This window comes from Amia ocellicauda, unplaced genomic scaffold (genome assembly GCF_036373705.1).
Source record: "Amia ocellicauda isolate fAmiCal2 unplaced genomic scaffold, fAmiCal2.hap1 HAP1_SCAFFOLD_170, whole genome shotgun sequence".
In the NCBI taxonomy this organism is placed as follows: domain Eukaryota; kingdom Metazoa; phylum Chordata; class Actinopteri; order Amiiformes; family Amiidae; genus Amia; species Amia ocellicauda.
Genome location: NW_027102733.1, coordinates 66,600 through 92,500, shown reverse-complemented (window position 1 = coordinate 92,500; position 25,901 = coordinate 66,600). Strand labels below are relative to the sequence as shown.

Genomic DNA, 25,901 nt, shown 5'->3' with positions numbered 1-25,901 from the left:
CAGCTCCTGTATTTCAATACACCAGAACCCAATATTATTGGCGAGTCGGGTAGTCCATCATCACAGTTCGAGGGCAGGCATCATTTCAGTAATTTCATCCCGTTGCATTCACATCCGTGCCTTGAATGAGATTGAATGTGATCTTTGCTCTCAAGTATGTTCCCAAGTTTTACACTTTCGTGCTTTGCATGAATGGGAATGGAACCGTGTGTGTTGAATGAGGCTCCTTGTGAGCACTGATCTTTGTCCGGTGGAGTTCCTTTTTGTGTTGCTGTAATTGTGTCATTTCTCGATGAGAAAGATTAGGCAACATTTAGTCACTTCTAGCCATGATGCTCAATTTATTTACGAATGTACCCTAGTTACTAGGGACCGTTTACGTTGGAGAACAAGATCTATTGTATGCCTGTGTATTTGGGGAAGTCAAATCTGAAATAATGATGAAATTGCGTGTATCCAAAGTTAAAACTCGTGATTTGTCGCGCTCTGGTGTGTAAAAGATGCAAAAGCTTACAGCACCTGGTATTCCCAGGCGGTCTCCCATCCAAGTACTGACCAGGCCTGAGCCTGCTTAGCTTCCGAGATCGGACGAGATCGGGCGTATTCAGGCTAGTATGGCCGTAAGCCAGGGAGGCTGTCCCTGACGCTCTACTTAAAGGGATGGCAATATCCGTTTCTGCCGTTCATACTTACAGTTGAACTGTCTCTCTACTCTAAAGCCCGGGACACACCAGCGCGCCGCAGACAGTCCCTGCTAATATGCCACGTTGTGGCAACGTTGTGCGTTAGCTGGGGTGCCACACCAGACCGGAACTATATTTTACAAAACGAACACATTTGTCTTGATAAAACAGCTGTAATTGAGTGCCTGACACGCCAGTCAAGCGCAATCTTGAGAAGGTGTGCATTTCAGTAAGGATTTCAATTGACATGCAGTATGAAACTGAAAGGAGGTTGCATCACTATGATGCATAACATTGCATGTATTGTATTTTCAAGTGTGTGCATTCATCCTGTTGTCATTTTGTTTTGAAAGCAGAAGAATCATTCAACAGGTTGCTGAGACAAATGTAAACCAGTAAAACATATGAAGAGAAACAAACCTTGAATATAAGTTCAGTTGTTTAAACATTTGACAAACTATGGTGAGGGGGTAAGAAAACACACAAATCCAGCAGCTCCTGTATTTCAATACACCAGAACCCAATATTATTGGCGAGTCGGGTAGTCCATCATCACAGTTCGAGGGCAGGCATCATTTCAGTAATTTCATCCCGTTGCATTCACATCCGTGCCTTGAATGAGATTGAATGTGATCTTTGCTCTCAAATATGTTCCCAAGTTTTACACTTTCGTGCTTTGCATGAATGGGAATGGAACCGTGTGTGTTGAATGAGGCTCCTTGTGAGCACTGATCTTTGTCCGGTGGAGTTCCTTTTTGTGTTGCTGTAATTGTGTCATTTCTCGATGAGAAAGATTAGGCAACATTTAGTCACTTCTAGCCATGATGCTCAATTTATTTACGAATGTACCCTAGTTACTAGGGACCGTTTACGTTGGAGAACAAGATCTATTGTATGCCTGTGTATTTGGGGAAGTCAAATCTGAAATAATGATGAAATTGCGTGTATCCAAAGTTAAAACTCATGATTTGTCGCCCTTTGGTGTGTAAAAGATGCAAAAGCTTACAGCACCTGGTATTCCCAGGCGGTCTCCCATCCAAGTACTGACCAGGCCCGAGCCTGCTTAGCTTCCGAGATCGGACGAGATCGGGCGTATTCAGGCTAGTATGGCCGTAAGCCAGGGAGGCTGTCCCTGACGCTCTACTTAAAGGGATGGCAATATCCGTTTCTGCCGTTCATACTTACAGTTGAACTGTCTCTCTACTCTAAAGCCCGGGACACACCAGCGCGCCGCAGACAGTCCCTGCTAATATGCCACGTTGTGGCAACGTTGTGCGTTAGCTGGGGTGCCACACCAGACCGGAACTATATTTTACAAAACGAACACATTTGTCTTGATAAAACAGCTGTAATTGAGTGCCTGACACGCCAGTCAAGCGCAATCTTGAGAAGGTGTGCATTTCAGTAAGGATTTCAATTGACATGCAGTATGAAACTGAAAGGAGGTTGCATCACTATGATGCATAACATTGCATGTATTGTATTTTCAAGTGTGTGCATTCATCCTGTTGTCATTTTGTTTTGAAAGCAGAAGAATCATTCAACAGGTTGCTGAGACAAATGTAAACCAGTAAAACATATGAAGAGAAACAAACCTTGAATATAAGTTCAGTTGTTTAAACATTTGACAAACTATGGTGAGGGGGTAAGAAAACACACAAATCCAGCAGCTCCTGTATTTCAATACACCAGAACCCAATATTATTGGCGAGTCGGGTAGTCCATCATCACAGTTCGAGGGCAGGCATCATTTCAGTAATTTCATCCCGTTGCATTCACATCCGTGCCTTGAATGAGATTGAATGTGATCTTTGCTCTCAAGTATGTTCCCAAGTTTTACACTTTCGTGCTTTGCATGAATGGGAATGGAACCGTGTGTGTTGAATGAGGCTCCTTGTGAGCACTGATCTTTGTCCGGTGGAGTTCCTTTTTGTGTTGCTGTAATTGTGTCATTTCTCGATGAGAAAGATTAGGCAACATTTAGTCACTTCTAGCCATGATGCTCAATTTATTTACGAATGTACCCTAGTTACTAGGGACCGTTTACGTTGGAGAACAAGATCTATTGTATGCCTGTGTATTTGGGGAAGTCAAATCTGAAATAATGATGAAATTGCGTGTATCCAAAGTTAAAACTCGTGATTTGTCGCGCTCTGGTGTGTAAAAGATGCAAAAGCTTACAGCACCTGGTATTCCCAGGCGGTCTCCCATCCAAGTACTGACCAGGCCCGAGCCTGCTTAGCTTCCGAGATCGGACGAGATCGGGCGTATTCAGGCTAGTATGGCCGTAAGCCAGGGAGGCTGTCCCTGACGCTCTACTTAAAGGGATGGCAATATCCGTTTCTGCCGTTCATACTTACAGTTGAACTGTCTCTCTACTCTAAAGCCCGGGACACACCAGCGCGCCGCAGACAGTCCCTGCTAATATGCCACGTTGTGGCAACGTTGTGCGTTAGCTGGGGTGCCACACCAGACCGGAACTATATTTTACAAAACGAACACATTTGTCTTGATAAAACAGCTGTAATTGAGTGCCTGACACGCCAGTCAAGCGCAATCTTGAGAAGGTGTGCATTTCAGTAAGGATTTCAATTGACATGCAGTATGAAACTGAAAGGAGGTTTCATCACTATGATGCATAACATTGCATGTATTGTATTTTCAAGTGTGTGCATTCATCCTGTTGTCATTTTGTTTTGAAAGCAGAAGAATCATTCAACAGGTTGCTGAGACAAATGTAAACCAGTAAAACATATGAAGAGAAACAAACCTTGAATATAAGTTCAGTTGTTTAAACATTTGACAAACTATGGTGAGGGGGTAAGAAAACACACAAATCCAGCAGCTCCTGTATTTCAATACACCAGAACCCAATATTATTGGCGAGTCGGGTAGTCCATCATCACAGTTCGAGGGCAGGCATCATTTCAGTAATTTCATCCCGTTGCATTCACATCCGTGCCTTGAATGAGATTGAATGTGATCTTTGCTCTCAAGTATGTTCCCAAGTTTTACACTTTCGTGCTTTGCATGAATGGGAATGGAACCGTGTGTGTTGAATGAGGCTCCTTGTGAGCACTGATCTTTGTCCGGTGGAGTTCCTTTTTGTGTTGCTGTAATTGTGTCATTTCTCGATGAGAAAGATTAGGCAACATTTAGTCACTTCTAGCCATGATGCTCAATTTATTTACGAATGTACCCTAGTTACTAGGGACCGTTTACGTTGGAGAACAAGATCTATTGTATGCCTGTGTATTTGGGGAAGTCAAATCTGAAATAATGATGAAATTGCGTGTATCCAAAGTTAAAACTCGTGATTTGTCGCGCTCTGGTGTGTAAAAGATGCAAAAGCTTACAGCACCTGGTATTCCCAGGCGGTCTCCCATCCAAGTACTGACCAGGCCCGAGCCTGCTTAGCTTCCGAGATCGGACGAGATCGGGCGTATTCAGGCTAGTATGGCCGTAAGCCAGGGAGGCTGTCCCTGACGCTCTACTTAAAGGGATGGCAATATCCGTTTCTGCCGTTCATACTTACAGTTGAACTGTCTCTCTACTCTAAAGCCCGGGACACACCAGCGCGCCGCAGACAGTCCCTGCTAATATGCCACGTTGTGGCAACGTTGTGCGTTAGCTGGGGTGCCACACCAGACCGGAACTATATTTTACAAAACGAACACATTTGTCTTGATAAAACAGCTGTAATTGAGTGCCTGACACGCCAGTCAAGCGCAATCTTGAGAAGGTGTGCATTTCAGTAAGGATTTCAATTGACATGCAGTATGAAACTGAAAGGAGGTTGCATCACTATGATGCATAACATTGCATGTATTGTATTTTCAAGTGTGTGCATTCATCCTGTTGTCATTTTGTTTTGAAAGCAGAAGAATCATTCAACAGGTTGCTGAGACAAATGTAAACCAGTAAAACATATGAAGAGAAACAAACCTTGAATATAAGTTCAGTTGTTTAAACATTTGACAAACTATGGTGAGGGGGTAAGAAAACACACAAATCCAGCAGCTCCTGTATTTCAATACACCAGAACCCAATATTATTGGCGAGTCGGGTAGTCCATCATCACAGTTCGAGGGCAGGCATCATTTCAGTAATTTCACCCCGTTGCATTCACATCCGTGCCTTGAATGAGATTGAATGTGATCTTTGCTCTCAAGTATGTTCCCAAGTTTTACACTTTCGTGCTTTGCATGAATGGGAATGGAACCGTGTGTGTTGAATGAGGCTCCTTGTGAGCACTGATCTTTGTCCGGTGGAGTTCCTTTTTGTGTTGCTGTAATTGTGTCATTTCTCGATGAGAAAGATTAGGCAACATTTAGTCACTTCTAGCCATGATGCTCAATTTATTTACGAATGTACCCTAGTTACTAGGGACCGTTTACGTTGGAGAACAAGATCTATTGTATGCCTGTGTATTTGGGGAAGTCAAATCTGAAATAATGATGAAATTGCGTGTATCCAAAGTTAAAACTCGTGATTTGTCGCGCTCTGGTGTGTAAAAGATGCAAAAGCTTACAGCACCTGGTATTCCCAGGCGGTCTCCCATTCAAGTACTGACCAGGCCCGAGCCTGCTTAGCTTCCGAGATCGGACGAGATCGGGCGTATTCAGACTAGTATGGCCGTAAGCCAGGGAGGCTGTCCCTGACGCTCTACTTAAAGGGATGGCAATATCCGTTTCTGCCGTTCATACTTACAGTTGAACTGTCTCTCTACTCTAAAGCCCGGGACACACCAGCGCGCCGCAGACAGTCCCTGCTAATATGCCACGTTGTGGCAACGTTGTGCGTTAGCTGGGGTGCCACACCAGACCGGAACTATATTTTACAAAACGAACACATTTGTCTTGATAAAACAGCTGTAATTGAGTGCCTGACACGCCAGTCAAGCGCAATCTTGAGAAGGTGTGCATTTCAGTAAGGATTTCAATTGACATGCAGTATGAAACTGAAAGGAGGTTGCATCACTATGATGCATAACATTGCATGTATTGTATTTTCAAGTGTGTGCATTCATCCTGTTGTCATTTTGTTTTGAAAGCAGAAGAATCATTCAACAGGTTGCTGAGACAAATGTAAACCAGTAAAACATATGAAGAGAAACAAACCTTGAATATAAGTTCAGTTGTTTAAACATTTGACAAACTATGGTGAGGGGGTAAGAAAACACACAAATCCAGCAGCTCCTGTATTTCAATACACCAGAACCCAATATTATTGGCGAGTCGGGTAGTCCATCATCACAGTTCGAGGGCAGGCATCATTTCAGTAATTTCATCCCGTTGCATTCACATCCGTGCCTTGAATGAGATTGAATGTGATCTTTGCTCTCAAGTATGTTCCCAAGTTTTACACTTTCGTGCTTTGCATGAATGGGAATGGAACCGTGTGTGTTGAATGAGGCTCCTTGTGAGCACTGATCTTTGTCCGGTGGAGTTCCTTTTTGTGTTGCTGTAATTGTGTCATTTCTCGATGAGAAAGATTAGGCAACATTTAGTCACTTCTAGCCATGATGCTCAATTTATTTACGAATGTACCCTAGTTACTAGGGACCGTTTACGTTGGAGAACAAGATCTATTGTATGCCTGTGTATTTGGGGAAGTCAAATCTGAAATAATGATGAAATTGCGTGTATCCAAAGTTAAAACTCGTGATTTGTCGCGCTCTGGTGTGTAAAAGATGCAAAAGCTTACAGCACCTGGTATTCCCAGGCGGTCTCCCATCCAAGTACTGACCAGGCCCGAGCCTGCTTAGCTTCCGAGATCGGACGAGATCGGGCGTATTCAGGCTAGTATGGCCGTAAGCCAGGGAGGGTGTCCCTGACGCTCTACTTAAAGGGATGGCAATATCCGTTTCTGCCGTTCATACTTACAGTTGAACTGTCTCTCTACTCTAAAGCCCGGGACACACCAGCGCGCCGCAGACAGTCCCTGCTAATATGCCACGTTGTGGCAACGTTGTGCGTTAGCTGGGGTGCCACACCAGACCGGAACTATATTTTACAAAACGAACACATTTGTCTTGATAAAACAGCTGTAATTGAGTGCCTGACACGCCAGTCAAGCGCAATCTTGAGAAGGTGTGCATTTCAGTAAGGATTTCAATTGACATGCAGTATGAAACTGAAAGGAGGTTGCATCACTATGATGCATAACATTGCATGTATTGTATTTTCAAGTGTGTGCATTCATCCTGTTGTCATTTTGTTTTGAAAGCAGAAGAATCATTCAACAGGTTGCTGAGACAAATGTAAACCAGTAAAACATATGAAGAGAAACAAACCTTGAATATAAGTTCAGTTGTTTAAACATTTGACAAACTATGGTGAGGGGGTAAGAAAACACACAAATCCAGCAGCTCCTGTATTTCAATACACCAGAACCCAATATTATTGGCGAGTCGGGTAGTCCATCATCACAGTTCGAGGGCAGGCATCATTTCAGTAATTTCATCCCGTTGCATTCACATCCGTGCCTTGAATGAGATTCAATGTGATCTTTGCTCTCAAGTATGTTCCCAAGTTTTACACTTTCGTGCTTTGCATGAATGGGAATGGAACCGTGTGTGTTGAATGAGGCTCCTTGTGAGCACTGATCTTTGTCCGGTGGAGTTCCTTTTTGTGTTGCTGTAATTGTGTCATTTCTCGATGAGAAAGATTAGGCAACATTTAGTCACTTCTAGCCATGATGCTCAATTTATTTACGAATGTACCCTAGTTACTAGGGACCGTTTACGTTGGAGAACAAGATCTATTGTATGCCTGTGTATTTGGGGAAGTCAAATCTGAAATAATGATGAAATTGCGTGTATCCAAAGTTAAAACTCGTGATTTGTCGCGCTCTGGTGTGTAAAAGATGCAAAAGCTTACAGCACCTGGTATTCCCAGGCGGTCTCCCATCCAAGTACTGACCAGGCCCGAGCCTGCTTAGCTTCCGAGATCGGACGAGATCGGGCGTATTCAGGCTAGTATGGCCGTAAGCCAGGGAGGGTGTCCCTGACGCTCTACTTAAAGGGATGGCAATATCCGTTTCTGCCGTTCATACTTACAGTTGAACTGTCTCTCTACTCTAAAGCCCGGGACACACCAGCGCGCCGCAGACAGTCCCTGCTAATATGCCACGTTGTGGCAACGTTGTGCGTTAGCTGGGGTGCCACACCAGACCGGAACTATATTTTACAAAACGAACACATTTGTCTTGATAAAACAGCTGTAATTGAGTGCCTGACACGCCAGTCAAGCGCAATCTTGAGAAGGTGTGCATTTCAGTAAGGATTTCAATTGACATGCAGTATGAAACTGAAAGGAGGTTGCATCACTATGATGCATAACATTGCATGTATTGTATTTTCAAGTGTGTGCATTCATCCTGTTGTCATTTTGTTTTGAAAGCAGAAGAATCATTCAACAGGTTGCTGAGACAAATGTAAACCAGTAAAACATATGAAGAGAAACAAACCTTGAATATAAGTTCAGTTGTTTAAACATTTGACAAACTATGGTGAGGGGGTAAGAAAACACACAAATCCAGCAGCTCCTGTATTTCAATACACCAGAACCCAATATTATTGGCGAGTCGGGTAGTCCATCATCACAGTTCGAGGGCAGGCATCATTTCAGTAATTTCACCCCGTTGCATTCACATCCGTGCCTTGAATGAGATTGAATGTGATCTTTGCTATCAAGTATGTTCCCAAGTTTTACACTTTCGTGCTTTGCATGAATGGGAATGGAACCGTGTGTGTTGAATGAGGCTCCTTGTGAGCACTGATCTTTGTCCGGTGGAGTTCCTTTTTGTGTTGCTGTAATTGTGTCATTTCTCGATGAGAAAGATTAGGCAACATTTAGTCACTTCTAGCCATGATGCTCAATTTATTTACGAATGTACCCTAGTTACTAGGGACCGTTTACGTTGGAGAACAAGATCTATTGTATGCCTGTGTATTTGGGGAAGTCAAATCTGAAATAATGATGAAATTGCGTGTATCCAAAGTTAAAACTCGTGATTTGTCGCGCTCTGGTGTGTAAAAGATGCAAAAGCTTACAGCACCTGGTATTCCCAGGCGGTCTCCCATCCAAGTACTGACCAGGCCCGAGCCTGCTTAGCTTCCGAGATCGGACGAGATCGGGCGTATTCAGGCTAGTATCGCCGTAAGCCAGGGAGGCTGTCCCTGACGCTCTACTTAAAGGGATGGCAATATCCGTTTCTGCCGTTCATACTTACAGTTGAACTGTCTCTCTACTCTAAAGCCCGGGACACACCAGCGCGCCGCAGACAGTCCCTGCTAATATGCCACGTTGTGGCAACGTTGTGCGTTAGCTGGGGTGCCACACCAGACCGGAACTATATTTTACAAAACGAACACATTTGTCTTGATAAAACAGCTGTAATTGAGTGCCTGACACGCCAGTCAAGCGCAATCTTGAGAAGGTGTGCATTTCAGTAAGGATTTCAATTGACATGCAGTATGAAACTGAAAGGAGGTTGCATCACTATGATGCATAACATTGCATGTTTTGTATTTTCAAGTGTGTGCATTCATCCTGTTGTCATTTTGTTTTGAAAGCAGAAGAATCATTCAACAGGTTGCTGAGACAAATGTAAACCAGTAAAACATATGAAGAGAAACAAACCTTGAATATAAGTTCAGTTGTTTAAACATTTGACAAACTATGGTGAGGGGGTAAGAAAACACACAAATCCAGCAGCTCCTGTATTTCAATACACCAGAACCCAATATTATTGGCGAGTCGGGTAGTCCATCATCACAGTTCGAGGGCAGGCATCATTTCAGTAATTTCATCCCGTTGCATTCACATCCGTGCCTTGAATGAGATTCAATGTGATCTTTGCTCTCAAGTATGTTCCCAAGTTTTACACTTTCGTGCTTTGCATGAATGGGAATGGAACCGTGTGTGTTGAATGAGGCTCCTTGTGAGCACTGAACTTTGTCCGGTGGAGTTCCTTTTTGTGTTGCTGTAATTGTGTCATTTCTCGATGAGAAAGATTAGGCAACATTTAGTCACTTCTAGCCATGATGCTCAATTTATTTACAAATGTACACTAGTTACTAGGGACCGTTTACGTTGGAGAACAAGATCTATTGTATGCCTGTGTATTTGGGGAAGTCAAATCTGAAATAATGATGAAATTGCGTGTATCCAAAGTTAAAACTTGTGATTTGTCGCCCTTTGGTGTGTAAAAGATGCAAAAGCTTACAGCACCTGGTATTCCCAGGCGGTCTCCCATCCAAGTACTGACAAGGCCCGAGCCTGCTTAGCTTCCGAGATCGGACGAGATCGGGCGTATTCAGGCTAGTATGGCCGTAAGCCAGGGAGGCTGTCCCTGACGCTCTACTTAAAGGGAAGGCAATATCCGTTTCTGCCGTTCATACTTACAGTTGAACTGTCTCTCTACTCTAAAGCCCGGGACACACCAGCGCGCCGCAGACAGTCCCTGCTAACACGAAACGTTGTGGCAACATTGTGGCAACGTTGTGCGTTAGCTGGGGTGCCACACCAGACCGGAACTATATATTACAAAACGAACACATTGTCTTGATAAAACAGCTGTAATTGAGTGCCTGACACGCCAGTCAAGCGCAATCTTGAGAAGGTGTGCATTTCAGTAAGGATTTCAATTGACATGCAGTATGAAACTGAAAGGAGGTTGCATCACTATGATGCATAACATTGCATGTATTGTATTTTCAAGTGTGTGCATTCATCCTGTTGTCATTTTGTTTTGAAAGCAGAAGAATCATTCAACAGGTTGCTGAGACAAATGTAAACCAGTAAAACATATGAAGAGAAACAAACCTTGAATATAAGTTCAGTTGTTTAAACATTTGACAAACTATGGTGAGGGGGTAAGAAAACACACAAATCCAGCAGCTCCTGTATTTCAATACACCAGAAGCCAATATTATTGGCGAGTCGGGTAGTCCATCATCACAGTTCGAGGGCAGGCATCATTTCAGTAATTTCATCCCGTTGCATTCACATCCGTGCCTTGAATGAGATTCAATGTGATCTTTGCTCTCAAGTATGTTCCCAAGTTTTACACTTTCGTGCTTTGCATGAATGGGAATGGAACCGTGTGTGTTGAATGAGGCTCCTTGTGAGCACTGAACTTTGTCCGGTGGAGTTCCTTTTTGTGTTGCTGTAATTGTGTCATTTCTCGATGAGAAAGATTAGGCAACATCTAGTCACTTCTAGCCATGATGCTCAATTTATTTACAAATGTACACTAGTTACTAGGGACCGTTTACGTTGGAGAACAAGATCTATTGTATGCCTGTGTATTTGGGGAAGTCAAATCTGAAATAATGATGAAATTGCGTGTATCCAAAGTTAAAACTTGTGATTTGTCGCCCTTTGGTGTGTAAAAGATGCAAAAGCTTACAGCACCTGGTATTCCCAGGCGGTCTCCCATCCAAGTACTGACCAGGCCCGAGCCTGCTTAGCTTCCGAGATCGGACGAGATCGGGCGTATTCAGGCTAGTATGGCCATAAGCCAGGGAGGCCGTCCCTGACGCTCTACTTAAAGGGAAGGCAATATCCGTTTCTGCCATTCATACTTACAGTTGAACTGTCTCTCTACTCTAAAGCCCGGGACACACCAGCGCGCCGCAGACAGTCCCTGCTAACACGCCACGTTGTGGCAACATTGTGGCAACGTTGTGCGTTAGCTGGGGTGCCACACCAGACCGGAACTATATATTACAAAACGAACACATTGTCTTGATAAAACAGCTGTAATTGAGTGCCTGACACGCCAGTCAAGCGCAATCTTGAGAAGGTGTGCATTTCAGTAAGGATTTCAATTGACATGCAGTATGAAACTGAAAGGAGGTTGCATCACTATGATGCATAACATTGCATGTATTGTATTTTCAAGTGTGTGCATTCATCCTTTTGTCATTTTGTTTTGAAAGCAGAAGAATCATTCAACAGGTTGCTGAGACAAATGTAAACCAGTAAAACATATGAAGAGAAACAAACCTTGAATATAAGTTCAGTTGTTTAAACATTTGACAAACTATGGTGAGGGGGTAAGAAAACACACAAATCCAGCAGCTCCTGTATTTCAATACACCAGAACCCAATATTATTGGCGAGTCGGGTAGTCCATCATCACAGTTCGAGGGCAGGCATCATTTCAGTAATTTCATCCCGTTGCATTCACATCCGTGCCTTGAATGAGATTGAATATGATCTTTGCTCTCAAGTATGTTCCCAAGTTTTACACTTTCGTGCTTTGCATGAATGGGAATGGAACCGTGTGTGTTGAATGAGGCTCCTTGTGAGCACTGAACTTTGTCCGGTGGAGTTCCTTTTTGTGTTGCTATAATTGTGTCATTTCTCGATGAGAAAGATTAGGCAACATTTAGTCACTTCTAGCCATGATGCTCAATTTATTTACAAATGTACACTAGTTACTAGGGACCGTTTACGTTGGAGAACAAGATCTATTGTATGCCTGTGTATTTGGGGAAGTCAAATCTGAAATAATGATGAAATTGCGTGTATCCAAAGTTAAAACTTGTGATTTGTCGCCCTTTGGTGTGTAAAAGATGCAAAAGCTTACAGCACCTGGTATTCCCAGGCGGTCTCCCATCCAAGTACTGACCAGGCCCGAGCCTGCTTAGCTTCCGAGATCGGACGAGATCGGGCGTATTCAGGCTAGTATGGCCGTAAGCCAGGGAGGCTGTCCCTGACGCTCTACTTAAAGGGAAGGCAATATCCGTTTCTGCCGCTCATACTTGCAGTTGAACTGTCTCTCTACTCTAAAGCCCGGGACACACCAGCGCGCCGCAGCCAGTCCCTGCTAACACGAAACGTTGTGGCAACGTTGTGCGTTAGCTGGGGTGCCACACCAGACCGGAACTATATTTTACAAAACGAACACATTGTCTTGATAATACAGCTGTAATTGAGTGCCTGACACGCCAGTCAAGCGCAATCTTGAGAAGGTGTGCATTTCAGTAAGGATTTCAATTGACATGCAGTATGAAACTGAAAGGAGGTTGCATCACTATGATGCATAACATTGCATGTATTGTATTTTCAAGTGTGTGCATTCATCCTGTTGTCATTTTGTTTTGAAAGCAGAAGAATCATTCAACAGGTTGCTGAGACAAATGTAAACCAGTAAAACATATGAAGAGAAACAAACCTTGAATATAAGTTCAGTTGTTTAAACATTTGACAAACTATGGTGAGGGGGTAAGAAAACACACAAATCCAGCAGCTCCTGTATTTCAATACACCAGAACCCAATATTATTGGCGAGTCGGGTAGTCCATCATCACAGTTCGAGGGCAGGCATCATTTCAGTAATTTCATCCCGTTGCATTCACATCCGTGCCTTGAATGAGATTGAATGTGATCTTTGCTCTCAAGTATGTTCCCAAGTTTTACACTTTCGTGCTTTGCATGAATGGGAATGGAACCGTGTGTGTTGAATGAGGCTCCTTGTGAGCACTGATCTTTGTCCGGTGGAGTTCCTTTTTGTGTTGCTGTAATTGTGTCATTTCTCGATGAGAAAGATTAGGCAACATTTAGTCACTTCTAGCCATGATGCTCAATTTATTTACGAATGTACCCTAGTTACTAGGGACCGTTTACGTTGGAGAACAAGATCTATTGTATGCCTGTGTATTTGGGGAAGTCAAATCTGAAATAATGATGAAATTGCGTGTATCCAAAGTTAAAACTCGTGATTTGTCGCCCTTTGGTGTGTAAAAGATGCAAAAGCTTACAGCACCTGGTATTCCCAGGCGGTCTCCCATCCAAGTACTGACCAGGCCCGAGCCTGCTTAGCTTCCGAGATCGGACGAGATCGGGCGTATTCAGGCTAGTATGGCCGTAAGCCAGGGAGGCTGTCCCTGACGCTCTACTTAAAGGGATGGCAATATCCGTTTCTGCCGTTCATACTTACAGTTGAACTGTCTCTCTACTCTAAAGCCCGGGACACACCAGCGCGCCGCAGACAGTCCCTGCTAATATGCCACGTTGTGGCAACGTTGTGCGTTAGCTGGGGTGCCACACCAGACCGGAACTATATTTTACAAAACGAACACATTTGTCTTGATAAAACAGCTGTAATTGAGTGCCTGACACGCCAGTCAAGCGCAATCTTGAGAAGGTGTGCATTTCAGTAAGGATTTCAATTGACATGCAGTATGAAACTGAAAGGAGGTTGCATCACTATGATGCATAACATTGCATGTATTGTATTTTCAAGTGTGTGCATTCATCCTGTTGTCATTTTGTTTTGAAAGCAGAAGAATCATTCAACAGGTTGCTGAGACAAATGTAAACCAGTAAAACATATGAAGAGAAACAAACCTTGAATATAAGTTCAGTTGTTTAAACATTTGACAAACTATGGTGAGGGGGTAAGAAAACACACAAATCCAGCAGCTCCTGTATTTCAATACACCAGAACCCAATATTATTGGCGAGTCGGGTAGTCCATCATCACAGTTCGAGGGCAGGCATCATTTCAGTAATTTCATCCCGTTGCATTCACATCCGTGCCTTGAATGAGATTGAATGTGATCTTTGCTCTCAAGTATGTTCCCAAGTTTTACACTTTCGTGCTTTGCATGAATGGGAATGGAACTGTGTGTGTTGAATGAGGCTCCTTGTGAGCACTGATCTTTGTCCGGTGGAGTTCCTTTTTGTGTTGCTGTAATTGTGTCATTTCTCGATGAGAAAGATTAGGCAACATTTAGTCACTTCTAGCCATGATGCTCAATTTATTTACGAATGTACCCTAGTTACTAGGGACCGTTTACGTTGGAGAACAAGATCTATTGTATGCCTGTGTATTTGGGGAAGTCAAATCTGAAATAATGATGAAATTGCGTGTATCCAAAGTTAAAACTCGTGATTTGTCGCGCTCTGGTGTGTAAAAGATGCAAAAGCTTACAGCACCTGGTATTCCCAGGCGGTCTCCCATCCAAGTACTGACCAGGCCCGAGCCTGCTTAGCTTCCGAGATCGGACGAGATCGGGCGTATTCAGGCTAGTATGGCCGTAAGCCAGGGAGGCTGTCCCTGACGCTCTACTTAAAGGGATGGCAATATCCGTTTCTGCCGTTCATACTTACAGTTGAACTGTCTCTCTACTCTAAAGCCCGGGACACACCAGCGCGCCGCAGACAGTCCCTGCTAATATGCCACGTTGTGGCAACGTTGTGCGTTAGCTGGGGTGCCACACCAGACCGGATCTATATTTTACAAAACGAACACATTTGTCTTGATAAAACAGCTGTAATTGAGTGCCTGACACGCCAGTCAAGCGCAATCTTGAGAAGGTGTGCATTTCAGTAAGGATTTCAATTGACATGCAGTATGAAACTGAAAGGAGGTTGCATCACTATGATGCATAACATTGCATGTATTGTATTTTCAAGTGTGTGCATTCATCCTGTTGTCATTTTGTTTTGAAAGCAGAAGAATCATTCAACAGGTTGCTGAGACAAATGTAAACCAGTAAAACATATGAAGAGAAACAAACCTTGAATATAAGTTCAGTTGTTTAAACATTTGACAAACTATGGTGAGGGGGTAAGAAAACACACAAATCCAGCAGCTCCTGTATTTCAATACACCAGAACCCAATATTATTGGCGAGTCGGGTAGTCCATCATCACAGTTCGAGGGCAGGCATCATTTCAGTAATTTCACCCCGTTGCATTCACATCCGTGCCTTGAATGAGATTGAATGTGATCTTTGCTCTCAAGTATGTTCCCAAGTTTTACACTTTCGTGCTTTGCATGAATGGGAATGGAACCGTGTGTGTTGAATGAGGCTCCTTGTGAGCACTGATCTTTGTCCGGTGGAGTTCCTTTTTGTGTTGCTGTAATTGTGTCATTTCTCGATGAGAAAGATTAGGCAACATTTAGTCACTTCTAGCCATGATGCTCAATTTATTTACGAATGTACCCTTGTTACTAGGGACCGTTTACGTTGGAGAACAAGATCTATTGTATGCCTGTGTATTTGGGGAAGTCAAATCTGAAATAATGATGAAATTGCGTGTATCCAAAGTTAAAACTCGTGATTTGTCGCGCTCTGGTGTGTAAAAGATGCAAAAGCTTACAGCACCTGGTATTCCCAGGGGGTCTCCCATTCAAGTACTGACCAGGCCCGAGCCTGCTTAGCTTCCGAGATCGGACGAGATCGGGCGTATTCAGGCTAGTATGGCCGTAAGCCAGGGAGGCTGTCCCTGACGCTCTACTTAAAGGGATGGCAATATCCGTTTCTGCCGTTCATACTTACAGTTGAACTGTCTCTCTACTCTAAAGCCCGGGACACACCAGCGCGCCGCAGACAGTCCCTGCTAATATGCCACGTTGTGGCAACGTTGTGCGTTAGCTGGGGTGCCACACCAGACCGGAACTATATTTTACAAAACGAACACATTTGTCTTGATAAAACAGCTGTAATTGAGTGCCTGACACGCCAGTCAAGCGCAATCTTGAGAAGGTGTGCATTTCAGTAAGGATTTCAATTGACATGCAGTATGAAACTGAAAGGAGGTTGCATCACTATGATGCATAACATTGCATGTATTGTATTTTCAAGTGTGTGCATTCATCCTGTTGTCATTTTGTTTTGAAAGCAGAAGAATCATTCAACAGGTTGCTGAGACAAATGTAAACCAGTAAAACATATGAAGAGAAACAAACCTTGAATATAAGTTCAGTTGTTTAAACATTTGACAAACTATGGTGAGGGGGTAAGAAAACACACAAATCCAGCAGCTCCTGTATTTCAATACACCAGAACCCAATATTATTGGCGAGTCGGGTAGTCCATCATCACAGTTCGAGGGCAGGCATCATTTCAGTAATTTCACCCCGTTGCATTCACATCCGTGCCTTGAATGAGATTGAATGTGATCTTTGCTCTCAAGTATGTTCCCAAGTTTTACACTTTCGTGCTTTGCATGAATGGGAATGGAACCGTGTGTGTTGAATGAGGCTCCTTGTGAGCACTGATCTTTGTCCGGTGGAGTTCCTTTTTGTGTTGCTGTAATTGTGTCATTTCTCGATGAGAAAGATTAGGCAACATTTAGTCACTTCTAGCCATGATGCTCAATTTATTTACGAATGTACCCTAGTTACTAGGGACCGTTTACGTTGGAGAACAAGATCTATTGTATGCCTGTGTATTTGGGGAAGTCAAATCTGAAATAATGATGAAATTGCGTGTATCCAAAGTTAAAACTCGTGATTTGTCGCGCTCTGGTGTGTAAAAGATGCAAAAGCTTACAGCACCTGGTATTCCCAGGCGGTCTCCCATCCAAGTACTGACCAGGCCCGAGCCTGCTTAGCTTCCGAGATCGGACGAGATCGGGCGTATTCAGGCTAGTATGGCCGTAAGCCAGGGAGGCTGTCCCTGACGCTCTACTTAAAGGGATGGCAATATCCGTTTCTGCCGTTCATACTTACAGTTGAACTGTCTCTCTACTCTAAAGCCCGGGACACACCAGCGCGCCGCAGACAGTCCCTGCTAATATGCCACGTTGTGGCAACGTTGTGCGATAGCTGGGGTGCCACACCAGACCGGAACTATATTTTACAAAACGAACACATTTGTCTTGATAAAACAGCTGTAATTGAGTGCCTGACACGCCAGTCAAGCGCAATCTTGAGAAGGTGTGCATTTCAGTAAGGATTTCAATTGACATGCAGTATGAAACTGAAAGGAGGTTGCATCACTATGATGCATAACATTGCATGTATTGTATTTTCAAGTGTGTGCATTCATCCTGTTGTCATTTTGTTTTGAAAGCAGAAGAATCATTCAACAGGTTGCTGAGACAAATGTAAACCAGTAAAACATATGAAGAGAAACAAACCTTGAATATAAGTTCAGTTGTTTAAACATTTGACAAACTATGGTGAGGGGGTAAGAAAACACACAAATCCAGCAGCTCCTGTATTTCAATACACCAGAACCCAATATTATTGGCGAGTCGGGTAGTCCATCATCACAGTTCGAGGGCAGGCATCATTTCAGTAATTTCATCCCGTTGCATTCACATCCGTGCCTTGAATGAGATTGAATGTGATCTTTGCTCTCAAGTATGTTCCCAAGTTTTACACTTTCGTGCTTTGCATGAATGGGAATGGAACCGTGTGTGTTGAATGAGGCTCCTTGTGAGCACTGAACTTTGTCCGGTGGAGTTCCTTTTTGTGTTGCTGTAATTGTGTCATTTCTCGATGAGAAAGATTAGGCAACATTTAGTCACTTCTAGCCATGATGCTCAATTTATTTACGAATGTACCCTAGTTACTAGGGACCGTTTACGTTGGAGAACAAGATCTAATGTATGCCTGTGTATTTGGGGAAGTCAAATCTGAAATAATGATGAAATTGCGTGTATCCAAAGTTAAAACTCGTGATTTGTCGCCCTCTGGTGTGTAAAAGATGCAAAAGCTTACAGCACCTGGTATTCCCAGGCGGTCTCCCATCCAAGTACTGACCAGGCCCGAGCCTGCTTAGCTTCCGAGATCGGACGAGATCGGGCGTATTCAGGCTAGTATGGCCGTAAGCCAGGGAGGCTGTCCCTGACGCTCTACTTAAAGGGAAGGCAATATCCGTTTCTGCCGTTCATACTTACAGTTGAACTGTCTCTCTACTCTAAAGCCCGGGACACACCAGCGCGCCGCAGACAGTCCCTGCTAACACGCCACGTTGTGGCAACATTGTGGCAACGTTGTGCGTTAGCTGGGGTGCCACACCAGACCGGAACTATATATTACAAAACGAACACATTGTCTTGATAAAACAGCTGTAATTGAGTGCCTGACACGCCAGTCAAGCGCAATCTTGACAAGGTGTGCATTTCAGTAAGGATTTCAATTGACATGCAGTATGAAACTGAAAGGAGGTTGCATCACTATGATGCATAACATTGCATGTATTGTATTTTCAAGTGTGTGCATTCATCCTGTTGTCATTTTGTTTTGAAAGCAGAAGAATCATTCAACAGGTTGCTGAGACAAATGTAAACCAGTAAAACATATGAAGAGAAACAAACCTTGAATATAAGTTCAGTTGTTTAAACATTTGACAAACTATGGTGAGGGGGTAAGAAAACATACAAATCCAGCAGCTCCTGTATTTCAATACACCAGAACCCAACATGATTGGCGAGTCGGGTAGTCCATCATCACAGTTCGAGGGCAGGCATCATTTCAGTAATTTCATCCCGTTGCATTCACATCCGTGCCTTGAATGAGATTGAATGTGATCTTTGCTCTCAAGTATGTTCCCAAGTTTTACACTTTCTTGCTTTGCATGAATGGGAATGGAACCGTGTGTGTTGAATGAGGCTCCTTGTGAGCACTGAACTTTGTCCGGTGGAGTTCCTTTTTGTGTTGCTGTAATTGTGTCATTTCTCGATGAGAAAGATTAGGCAACATTTAGTCACTTCTAGCCATGATGCTCAATTTAGTTACGAATGTACCCTAGTTACTAGGGACCGTTTACGTTGGAGAACAAGATCTATTGTATGCCTGTGTATTTGGGGAAGTAAAATCTGAAATAATGATGAAATTGTGTGTATCCAAAGTTAAAACTCGTGATTTGTCGCCCTCTGGTGTGTAAAAGGTGCAAAAGCTTACAGCACCTGGTATTCCCAGGCGGTCTCCCATCCAAGTGCTGACCAGGCCCGAGCCTGCTTGGCTTCCGAGATCGGACGAGATCGGGCGTATTCAGGCTAGAATGGCCATAAGCCAGGGAGGCTGTTCCTGACGCTCTACTTAAAGGGAAGGCAATATCCGTTTCTGCCGTTCATACTTACAGTTGAACTGTCTCTCTACTCTAAAGCCCGGGACACACCAGCGCGCCGCAGACTGTCCCTGCTAACACGCCACGTTGTGGCAACGTTGTGCGTTAGCTGGGGTGCCACACCAGACCGGAACTATATTTTACAAAACGAACACATTGTCTTGATAAAACAGCTGTAATTGAGTGCCTGACACGCCAGTCAAGCGCAATCTTGAGAAGGTGTGCATTTCAGTAAGGATTTCAATTGACATGCAGTATGAAACTGAAAGGAGGTTGCATCACTATGATGCATAACATTGCATGTAGTGTATTTTCAAGTGTGTGCATTCATCCTGTTGTCATTTTGTTTTGAAAGCAGATGAATCATTCAACAGGTTGCTGAGACAAATGTAAACCAGTAAAACATATGAAGAGAAACAAACCTTGAATATAAGTTCAGTTGTTTAAACATTTGACAAACTATGGTGAGGCGGTAAGAAAACACACAAATCCAGCAGCTCCTGTATTTCAATACACCAGAACCCAATATTATTGGCGAGTCGGGTAGTCCATCATCACAGTTCGAGGGCAGGCATCATTTCAGTAATTTCATCCCGTTGCATTCACATCCGTGCCTTGAATGAGATTGAATGTGATCTTTGCTCTCAAGTACGTTCCCAAGTTTTACACTTTCGTGCTTTGCATGAATGGGAATGGAACCGTGTGTGTTGAATGAGGCTCCTTGTGAGCACTGAACTTTGTCCGGTGGAGTTCCTTTTTGTGTTGCTGTAATTGTGTCATTTCTTGATGAGAAAGATTAGGCAACATTTAGTCACTTCTAGCCATGATGCTCAATTTATTTACGAATGTACCCTAGTTACTAGGGACCGTTTACGTTGGAGAACAAGATCTATTGTATGCCTGTGTATTTGGGGAAGTAAAATCTGAAATAATGATGAAATTGTGTGTATCCAAAGTTAAAACTCGTGATTTGTCGCCCTCTGGTGTGTAAAAGGTGCAAAAGCTTACAGCACCTGGTATTCCCAGGCGGTCTCCCATCCAAGTACTAACCAGGCCCGAGCCTGCTTGGCTTCCGAGATCGGACGAGATCGGGCGTATTCAGGCTAGTATGGCCGTAAGCCAGGGAGGCTGTCCCTGACGCTCTATTTAAAGGGAAGGCAATATCCGTTTCTGCCATTCATACTTACAGTTGAACTGTCTCTCTACTCTAAAGCCCGGGACACACCAGCGCGCCACAGACAGTCCCTGCTAACACGCCACGTTGTGGCAACGTTGTGCGTTAGCTGGGGTGCCACACCAGACCGGAACTATATTTTACAAAACGAACACATTGTCTTGATAAAACAGCTGTAATTGAGTGCCTGACACGCCAGTCAAGCGCAATCTTGAGAAGGTGTGCATTTCAGTAAGGATTTCAATTGACATGCAGTATGAAACTGAAAGGAGGTTGCATCACTATGATGCATAACATTGCATGTATTGTATTTTCAAGTGTGTGCATTCATCCTGTTGTCATTTTGTTTTGAAAGCAGAAGAATCATTCAACAGGTTGCTGAGACAAATGTAAACCAGTAAAACATATGAAGAGAAACAAACCTTCAATATAAGTTCAGTTGTTTAAACATTTGACAAACTATGGTGAGGGGGTAAGAAATGACACAAATCCAGCAGCTCCTGTATTTCAATACACCAGAAGCCAATATTATTGGCGAGTCGGGTAGTCCATCATCACAGTTCGAGGGCAGGCATCATTTCAGTAATTTCATCCCGTTGCATTCACATCCGTGCCTTGAATGAGATTGAATGTGATCTTTGCTCTCAAGTATGTTCCCAAGTTTTACACTTTCGTGCTTTGCATGAATGGGAATGGAACCGTGTGTGTTGAATGAGGCTCCTTGTGAGCACTGAACTTTGTCCGGTGGAGTTCTTTTTGTGTTGCTGTAATTGTGTCATTTCTCGATGAGAAAGATTAGGCAACATTTAGTCACTTCTAGCCATGATGCTCAATTTATTTACGAATGTACCCTAGTTACTAGGGACCGTTTACGTTGGAGAACAAGATCTATTGTATGCCTGTGTATTTGGGGAAGTAAAATCTGAAATAATGATGAAATTGTGTGTATCCAAAGTTAAAACTCGTGATTTGTCGCCCTCTGGTGTGTAAAAGGTGAAGAAGCTTACAGCACCTGGTATTCCCAGGCGGTCTCCCATCCAAGTACTGACCAGACCCGAGCCTGCTTGGCTTCCGAGATCGGACGAGATCGGGCGTATTCAGGCTAATATGGCCGTAAGCCAGGGAGGCTGTCCCTGACGCTCTAGTTAAAGGGAAGGCAATATCCGTTTCTGCCGTTCATACTTACAGTTGAACTGTCTCTCTACTCTAAAGCCCGGGACACACCAGCGCGCCGCAGACAGTCCCTGCTAACACGCCACGTTGTGGCAACGTTGTGGCAACGTTGTGCGTTAGCTGGGGTGCCACACCAGACCGGAACTATATTTTACAAAACGAACACATTGTCTTGATAAAACAGCTGTAATTGAGTGCCTGACACGCCAGTCAAGCGCAATCTTGAGAAGGTGTGCATTTCAGTAAGGATTTCAATTGACATGCAGTATGAAACTGAAAGGAGGTTGCATCACTATGATGCATAACATTGCATGTATTGTATTTTCAAGTGTGTGCATTCATCCTGTTGTCATTTTGTTTTGAAAGCAGAAGAATCATTCAACAGGTTGCTGAGACAAATGTAAACCAGTAAAACATATGAAGAGAAACAAACCTTCAATATAAGTTCAGTTGTTTAAACATTTGACAAACTATGGTGAGGGGGTAAGAAATGACACAAATCCAGCAGCTCCTGTATTTCAATACACCAGAAGCCAATATTATTGGCGAGTCGGGTAGTCCATCATCACAGTTCGAGGGCAGGCATCATTTCAGTAATTTCATCCCGTTGCATTCACATCCGTGCCTTGAATGAGATTGAATGTGATCTTTGCTCTCAAGTATGTTCCCAAGTTTTACACTTTCGTGCTTTGCATGAATGGGAATGGAACCGTGTGTGTTGAATGAGGCTCCTTGTGAGCACTGAACTTTGTCCGGTGGAGTTCTTTTTGTGTTGCTGTAATTGTGTCATTTCTCGATGAGAAAGATTAGGCAACATTTAGTCACTTCTAGCCATGATGCTCAATTTATTTACGAATGTACCCTAGTTACTAGGGACCGTTTACGTTGGAGAACAAGATCTATTGTATGCCTGTGTATTTGGGGAAGTAAAATCTGAAATAATGATGAAATTGTGTGTATCCAAAGTTAAAACTCGTGATTTGTCGCCCTCTGGTGTGTAAAAGGTGAAGAAGCTTACAGCACCTGGTATTCCCAGGCGGTCTCCCATCCAAGTACTGACCAGACCCGAGCCTGCTTGGCTTCCGAGATCGGACGAGATCGGGCGTATTCAGGCTAATATGGCCGTAAGCCAGGGAGGCTGTCCCTGACGCTCTAGTTAAAGGGAAGGCAATATCCGTTTCTGCCGTTCATACTTACAGTTGAACTGTCTCTCTACTCTAAAGCCCGGGACACACCAGCGCGCCGCAGACAGTCCCTGCTAACACGCCACGTTGTGGCAACGTTGTGGCAACGTTGTGCGTTAGCTGGGGTGCCACACCAGACCGGAACTATATTTTACAAAACGAACACATTGTCTTGATAAAACAGCTGTAATTGAGTGCCTGACACGCCAGTCAAGCGCAATCTTGAGAAGGTGTGCATTTCAGTAAGGATTTCAATTGACATGCAGTATGAAACTGAAAGGAGGTTGCATCACTATGATGCATAACATTGCATGTATTGTATTTTCAAGTGTGTGCATTCATCCTGTTGTCATTTTGTTTTGAAAGCAGAAGAATCATTCAACAGGTTGCTGAGACAAATGTAAACCAGTAAAACATATGAAGAGAAACAAACCTTGAATATAAGTTCAGTTGTTTAAACATTTGACAAACTATGGTGAGGGGGTAAGAAAACACACAAATCCAGCAGCTCCTGTATTTCAATACACCAGAACCCAATATTATTGGCGAATCAGGTAGTCCATCATCACAGTTCGAGGGCAGGCATCATTTCAGTAATTTCATCCCGTTGCATTCACATCCGTGCCTTGAATGAGATTGAATGTGATCTTTGCTCTCAAGTATGTTCCCAAGTTTTACACTTTCGTGCTTTGCATGAATGGGAATGGAACCGTGTGTGTTGAATGAGGCTCCTTGTGAGCACTGAACTTTGTCCGGTGGAGTTCCTTTTTGTGTTGCTGTAATTGTGTCATTTCTCGATGAGAAAGATTAGGCAACATTTAGTCACTTCTAGCCATGATGCTCAATTTATTTATGAATGTACCCTAGTTACTAGGGACCGTTTACGTTGGAGAACAAGATCTATTGTATGCCTGTGTATTTGGGGAAGTCAAATCTGAAATAATGATGAAATTGCGTGTATCCAAAGTTAAAACTCGTGATTTGTCGCCCTCTGGTGTGTAAAAGATGCAAAAGCTTACAGCACCTGGTATTCCCAGGCGGTCTCCCATTCAAGTACTGACCAGGCCCGAGCCTGCTTAGCTTCCGAGATCGGACGAGATCGAGCGTATTCAGGCTAGTATGGCCGTAAGCCAGGAAGGCTGTCCCTGACGCTCTACTTAAAGGGAAGGCAATATCCGTTTCTGCCGTTCATACTTACAGTTGAACTGTCTCTCTACTCTAAAGCCCGGGACACACCAGCGCGCCGCAGACAGTCCCTGCTAACACGCCACGTTGTGGCAACATTGTGGCAACGTTGTGCGTTAGCTGGGGTGCCACACCAGACCGGAAGTATATATTACAAAACGAACACATTGTTTTGATAAAACAGCTGTAATTGAGTGCCTGACACGCCAGTCAAGCGCAATCTTGAGAAGGTGTGCATTTCAGTAAGGATTTCAATTGACATGCAGTATGAAACTGAAAGGAGGTTGCATCACTATGATGCATAACATTGCATGTATTGTATTTTCAAGTGTGTGCATTCATCCTGTTGTCATTTTGTTTTGAAAGCAGAAGAATCATTCAACAGGTTGCTGAGACAAATGTAAACCAGTAAAACATATGAAGAAAAATAAACCTTGAATATAAGTTCAGTTGTTTAAACATTTGACAAACTATGGTGAGGGGGTAAGAAAACACACAAATCCAGCAGCTCCTGTATTTCAATACACCAGAACCCAATATTATTGGCGAGTCGGGTAGTCCATCATCACAGTTCGAGGGCAGGCATCATTTCAGTAATTTCATCCCGTTGCATTCACATCCGTGCCTTGAATGAGATTGAATGTGATCTTTGCTCTCAAGTATGTTCCCAAGTTTTACACTTTCGTGCTTTGCATGAATGGGAATGGAACCGTGTGTGTTGAATGAGGCTCCTTGTGAGCACTGAACTTTGTCCGGTGGAGTTCCTTTTTGTGTTGCTGTAATTGTGTCATTTCTCGATGAGAAAGATTAGGCAACATTTAGACACTTCTAGCCATGATGCTCAATTTATTTATGAATGTACCCTAGTTACTAGGGACCTTTTACGTTGGAGAACAAGATCTATTGTATGCCTGTGTATTTGGGGAAGTAAAACCTGAAATAATGATGAAATTGTGTGTATCCAAAGTTAAAACTCGTGATTTGTCGCCCTCTGGTGTGTAAAATATGCAAAAGCTTACAGCACCTGGTATTCCCAGGCGGTCTCCCATCCAAGTACTGACCAGGCCCGAGCCAGCTTAGCTTCCGAGATCGGACGAGATCGGGCGTATTCAGGCTAGTATGGCCGTAAGCCAGGGAGGCTGTCCCTGACGCTCTTCTTAAAGGGAAGGCAATATCCGTTTCTGCCGCTCATGCTTGCAGTTGAACTGTCTCTCTACTCTAAAGTCCGGGACACACCAGCGCGCCGCAGACAGTCCCTGCTAACACGAAACGTTGTGGCAACGTTGTGCGTTAGCTGGGGTGCCACACCAGACCGGAACTATATTTTACAAAACGAACACATTTGTCTTGATAAAACAGCTGTAATTGAGTGCCTGACACGCCAGTCAAGCGCAATCTTGAGAAGGTGTGCATTTCAGTAAGGATTTCAATTGACATGCAGTATGAAACTGAAAGGAGGTTGCATCACTATGATGCATAACATTGCATGTATTATATTTTCAAGTGTGTGCATTCATCCTGTTGTCATTTTGTTTTGAAAGCAGAAGAATCATTCAACAGGTTGCTGAGACAAATGTAAACCAGTAAAACATATGAAGAGAAACAAACCTTGAATATAAGTTCAGTTGTTTAAACATTTGACAAACTATGGTGAGGGGGTAAGAAAACACACAAAT

At 43.5% G+C, this 25,901-nt stretch overlaps 22 non-coding genes across 22 annotated transcripts; all 22 read right to left on the bottom strand.

Annotated features, from left to right (window-relative positions):
- Positions 1 to 507: 507 nt before the first annotated feature.
- LOC136723965 (5S ribosomal RNA) lies at positions 508 to 626 on the bottom strand. Its single transcript, XR_010806911.1, has one exon. It is a non-coding gene; the product is annotated as a 5S ribosomal RNA (ribosomal RNA).
- Positions 627 to 1,682: 1,056 nt separating this feature from the next.
- Positions 1,683 to 1,801, bottom strand: LOC136723954 (5S ribosomal RNA). Its single transcript, XR_010806901.1, has one exon. It is a non-coding gene; the product is annotated as a 5S ribosomal RNA (ribosomal RNA).
- A 1,056-nt stretch (positions 1,802 to 2,857) lies between these two features.
- On the bottom strand, positions 2,858 to 2,976 carry LOC136723952 (5S ribosomal RNA). Its single transcript, XR_010806899.1, has one exon. It is a non-coding gene; the product is annotated as a 5S ribosomal RNA (ribosomal RNA).
- Positions 2,977 to 4,032: 1,056 nt separating this feature from the next.
- Positions 4,033 to 4,151, bottom strand: LOC136723951 (5S ribosomal RNA). The gene has a single exon (XR_010806898.1). It is a non-coding gene; the product is annotated as a 5S ribosomal RNA (ribosomal RNA).
- A 1,056-nt stretch (positions 4,152 to 5,207) lies between these two features.
- LOC136723885 (5S ribosomal RNA) lies at positions 5,208 to 5,326 on the bottom strand. The gene has a single exon (XR_010806841.1). It is a non-coding gene; the product is annotated as a 5S ribosomal RNA (ribosomal RNA).
- A 1,056-nt stretch (positions 5,327 to 6,382) lies between these two features.
- On the bottom strand, positions 6,383 to 6,501 carry LOC136723950 (5S ribosomal RNA). Its single transcript, XR_010806897.1, has one exon. It is a non-coding gene; the product is annotated as a 5S ribosomal RNA (ribosomal RNA).
- A 1,056-nt stretch (positions 6,502 to 7,557) lies between these two features.
- On the bottom strand, positions 7,558 to 7,676 carry LOC136723949 (5S ribosomal RNA). The gene has a single exon (XR_010806896.1). It is a non-coding gene; the product is annotated as a 5S ribosomal RNA (ribosomal RNA).
- A 1,056-nt stretch (positions 7,677 to 8,732) lies between these two features.
- LOC136723867 (5S ribosomal RNA) lies at positions 8,733 to 8,851 on the bottom strand. The gene has a single exon (XR_010806825.1). It is a non-coding gene; the product is annotated as a 5S ribosomal RNA (ribosomal RNA).
- A 1,056-nt stretch (positions 8,852 to 9,907) lies between these two features.
- Positions 9,908 to 10,026, bottom strand: LOC136723895 (5S ribosomal RNA). Its single transcript, XR_010806850.1, has one exon. It is a non-coding gene; the product is annotated as a 5S ribosomal RNA (ribosomal RNA).
- Positions 10,027 to 11,092: 1,066 nt separating this feature from the next.
- LOC136723859 (5S ribosomal RNA) lies at positions 11,093 to 11,211 on the bottom strand. Its single transcript, XR_010806818.1, has one exon. It is a non-coding gene; the product is annotated as a 5S ribosomal RNA (ribosomal RNA).
- Positions 11,212 to 12,277: 1,066 nt separating this feature from the next.
- LOC136723947 (5S ribosomal RNA) lies at positions 12,278 to 12,396 on the bottom strand. The gene has a single exon (XR_010806895.1). It is a non-coding gene; the product is annotated as a 5S ribosomal RNA (ribosomal RNA).
- Positions 12,397 to 13,451: 1,055 nt separating this feature from the next.
- On the bottom strand, positions 13,452 to 13,570 carry LOC136723946 (5S ribosomal RNA). Its single transcript, XR_010806894.1, has one exon. It is a non-coding gene; the product is annotated as a 5S ribosomal RNA (ribosomal RNA).
- A 1,056-nt stretch (positions 13,571 to 14,626) lies between these two features.
- LOC136723945 (5S ribosomal RNA) lies at positions 14,627 to 14,745 on the bottom strand. The gene has a single exon (XR_010806893.1). It is a non-coding gene; the product is annotated as a 5S ribosomal RNA (ribosomal RNA).
- A 1,056-nt stretch (positions 14,746 to 15,801) lies between these two features.
- LOC136723865 (5S ribosomal RNA) lies at positions 15,802 to 15,920 on the bottom strand. Its single transcript, XR_010806823.1, has one exon. It is a non-coding gene; the product is annotated as a 5S ribosomal RNA (ribosomal RNA).
- A 1,056-nt stretch (positions 15,921 to 16,976) lies between these two features.
- Positions 16,977 to 17,095, bottom strand: LOC136723944 (5S ribosomal RNA). The gene has a single exon (XR_010806892.1). It is a non-coding gene; the product is annotated as a 5S ribosomal RNA (ribosomal RNA).
- A 1,056-nt stretch (positions 17,096 to 18,151) lies between these two features.
- On the bottom strand, positions 18,152 to 18,270 carry LOC136723943 (5S ribosomal RNA). Its single transcript, XR_010806891.1, has one exon. It is a non-coding gene; the product is annotated as a 5S ribosomal RNA (ribosomal RNA).
- A 1,066-nt stretch (positions 18,271 to 19,336) lies between these two features.
- Positions 19,337 to 19,455, bottom strand: LOC136723911 (5S ribosomal RNA). Its single transcript, XR_010806865.1, has one exon. It is a non-coding gene; the product is annotated as a 5S ribosomal RNA (ribosomal RNA).
- Positions 19,456 to 20,510: 1,055 nt separating this feature from the next.
- On the bottom strand, positions 20,511 to 20,629 carry LOC136723969 (5S ribosomal RNA). The gene has a single exon (XR_010806915.1). It is a non-coding gene; the product is annotated as a 5S ribosomal RNA (ribosomal RNA).
- Positions 20,630 to 21,683: 1,054 nt separating this feature from the next.
- Positions 21,684 to 21,802, bottom strand: LOC136723907 (5S ribosomal RNA). Its single transcript, XR_010806861.1, has one exon. It is a non-coding gene; the product is annotated as a 5S ribosomal RNA (ribosomal RNA).
- A 1,065-nt stretch (positions 21,803 to 22,867) lies between these two features.
- Positions 22,868 to 22,986, bottom strand: LOC136723906 (5S ribosomal RNA). Its single transcript, XR_010806860.1, has one exon. It is a non-coding gene; the product is annotated as a 5S ribosomal RNA (ribosomal RNA).
- A 1,066-nt stretch (positions 22,987 to 24,052) lies between these two features.
- On the bottom strand, positions 24,053 to 24,171 carry LOC136723890 (5S ribosomal RNA). Its single transcript, XR_010806846.1, has one exon. It is a non-coding gene; the product is annotated as a 5S ribosomal RNA (ribosomal RNA).
- A 1,066-nt stretch (positions 24,172 to 25,237) lies between these two features.
- On the bottom strand, positions 25,238 to 25,356 carry LOC136723879 (5S ribosomal RNA). The gene has a single exon (XR_010806836.1). It is a non-coding gene; the product is annotated as a 5S ribosomal RNA (ribosomal RNA).
- Between the last annotated feature and the right edge of the window lie 545 nt (positions 25,357 to 25,901).